The sequence below is a fragment of the Triticum aestivum genome, chromosome 2D (assembly GCF_018294505.1).
Source record: "Triticum aestivum cultivar Chinese Spring chromosome 2D, IWGSC CS RefSeq v2.1, whole genome shotgun sequence".
NCBI classification, from domain to species: domain Eukaryota; kingdom Viridiplantae; phylum Streptophyta; class Magnoliopsida; order Poales; family Poaceae; genus Triticum; species Triticum aestivum.
The window spans coordinates 294,744,302-294,747,289 of NC_057799.1; positions in this window are offsets into that span (position 1 = coordinate 294,744,302).

Below are 2,988 nucleotides of genomic sequence, written 5' to 3' on the forward strand. Positions count from 1 at the left end.
CGCGTCCGGGCGGAGCATGGAGACAATGCTGGAGCCTGTAGTCGCCACCACCGCCTGAAGCGACACGCACCCCGAGCGCTGCTCGTCGTTGACCAACTGGATCTCGAAGAAATGGCAGAGCAGGGCCACGGACGGAGCAATGCCATGAAGGCCTCGCACAAAAACGCGAAGGTAGAAAGGACGATGATGGATCTGGGATCCAGATGCAGCGCGTGGATTTGGTAATGCGAGAGCACGACGTTGAAGAAATCGGAGAACGGCGGCAACAGGCCGACAAAAAGGGCGTGAAGATGAAGAGGGATCTCGGTAGCCTCCATGTCAGCTAAAGTCTGGGAGGCACACCAGATCTTCGTCGCCTTCCACTCATTGGAATCAGTGGTGATTGCATGCCGGACATTATGCAGCCCCTCTTGGTTGATCACCGTGGACCAGCCCCGCTGGTTCCAGCCCCGGCAAGGGTTCCGCCACAGCAGGGGTCTTGCCCTTCTTCTTGGGGGCCATGGCAACAAGGTGGATTGGAGCTGTCGTGGAATCTGGCAAAGAGGACGCGAATTTGCAAGGAGGAGAAGAAGAAGATGGCAAGCATGCAGCAGGGCAATGATGGCTTGGATGCGTGTACCAGGCAGTTGTCAAGTCGGGCAGTTGCTGAGGCAGCATGGGGAAGCGGAGAAGCCCACGTCCTGTCAAGTGCCACACATCAGCCTGGCCCGCAGGCGATTGGGCCTGCGGTGCTTCGCCCTTGACCTTTGGCTTCATCTCGAAGCCAAGCCCAAGCGCGCCTTGGGCCCGGGGGCTACTATCGGCGTTCTGGGAACCAGGGTACCTAGACTTGCCTGCCTGCGGCCCAGGGCGTGGCTCACTCGATGGCCTGGCATGACCCACCGGCAACACTGCCAAGACAAGAACCTCGCCAGGCGGACGACACCAAGACCCCCCAAGGGAGCGGCCTCCCGAGGAGCGGAGATTTCTAAGCAGGTACCTGATACGTCTCCACCGTACCTATAATTTTTGATTGTTCCATGCTATTACATTATCTATTTTGGATGTTTTATATGCATTAATATGCTATTTTATATGATTTTTGGGACTAACCTATTAACCTAGAGCCCAGTGACAGCTCCTGTTTTTTCCTTGTTTTAGAGTTTCGCAGAAAAGGAATACCAAACGGAGTCCAAATGGAATAAATCTTTTGCGGTGATTTTGCTTGGACCCGAAGACACCCAAGAGACTTGGAGTGCAAGTCAGAAGAGCCACGAGGCGGCCACAAGGGTGGAGGGCCCCAGGGGGTAGGGCGCCCGCCCCAACCTTGTGGGCCCCTCGGTGACCCCCTGACCTAGATCTGCCTCCTATATATACTCTTACACCACAAAATCTTCCAGGGGAGCCACGAAACCACTTTTCCACCGCCACAACCTTCTTTACCCATGAGATCCCATCTAGGGGCCTTTTCCGGCGTCCTGCCGGAGGGGGATTAGATCACGGAGGGCTTCTACATCAACACCATTGCCTCTCCGATGAAGCGTGAGTAGTTTACCACAGACCTACGGGTCCATAGCTAGTATCTAGATGGCTTCTTCTCTCTCTTTGATTCTCAATACAAAGTTCTCCTTGATGTTCTTGCAGATCTATTCGATGTAATACTCTTTTGCGGGGTGTTTGCTGAGATCCGATGAATTGTGGATTTATGATCAGCTTATCTATGAATATTATTTGAGTCTTCTCTGAATTCTTATATGCATGATTTGATATCTTTGCAAGTCTCTTTGAACTATCGATTTGGTTTGGCCAACTAGATTGGTTTTTCTTGCAATGGGAGAAGTGCTTAGCTTTGGGTTCAATCTTGCGGTGTCCTTTCCCAGTGACTGTAGGGACAGCAAGGCACGTATTGTATTGTTGCCATCGAGGATAAAAAGATGGGGTTTTCATCATAATGTTTGCGTTAATTACTCTACATCATGTCATCTTGCTTAATGCGTTACTCCGTTCTTTATGAACTTAATACTGTAGATGCATGCTGGATAGCGGTCGATGTGTGGAGTAATAGTAGTAGATGCAAAATCATTTTGTTCTACTTGACACGGACTGACGTGATGCCTATATTCATGATCATTGCCTTAGATATCGTCATAACTTTGCGTTTTTCTATCAATTGCTCGGCAGTAATTTGTTCACCCACCGTAATAATTTCTATCTTGAGAGAAGCCTCTAGTGAAACCTATGGCCCCCAGGGTCTATTTTCCATCATATAAGTTTCCGATCTACACTTTTAGTTTCCTATTTACTTTCTTTGCAATCTTTTACTTTCCGTTCCATAAACCGAAAATACCAAAAATATTTCTTTACCGTTTATCCATCTCCATCAGATCTCACTTTGCAAATAACCGTGAAGGGATTGACAACCCCTTTATCGCGTTGGGTGCAAGTTGGTGTTTGTTTGTGTAGGTATTCAGTGACTTGCGCGTTGTTTCCTACTAGATTGATACCTTAACTGAGGGAAATACTTACTTTACTTTGCCGGATCACCCTTTCCTCTTCAAGGGAAAAACCAACGCAAGCTCAAGAGGTAGTAGGAAGAATTTCCGGCGCCGTTGCCGGGGAGATCTACGCCAAGTCAAGACATACCAAGTACCCATCATAAACTCTCATCCCTCTCATTACATTATTTTCCATTCGCCTCTCGTTTTCCTCTCCCCTACTTCTAAAACGATTTTTTGAAAAGATTCGCCTTTTCTTCGTCCCTCTTCCGCTCGTCTTCTTTGCTTGCTCGTTTGCCGGTTGCCACCATGTCTGAAACTGGGGAGGTTATTGTTGAAAAGGATAGTAGTAACAATGGGGGAAACCTTGATGCTTTTGCGAATTCTAATCCTCATGAAGAATCTACTATCTTGCATGCAAACAAATTCCGCATTGGTAGCGGAAATATTATTGGGAAAGGGGTTATTGAAGATTTCTTTACTTGTGCTGGTGCACTCCCCACCTTGGGTGGAT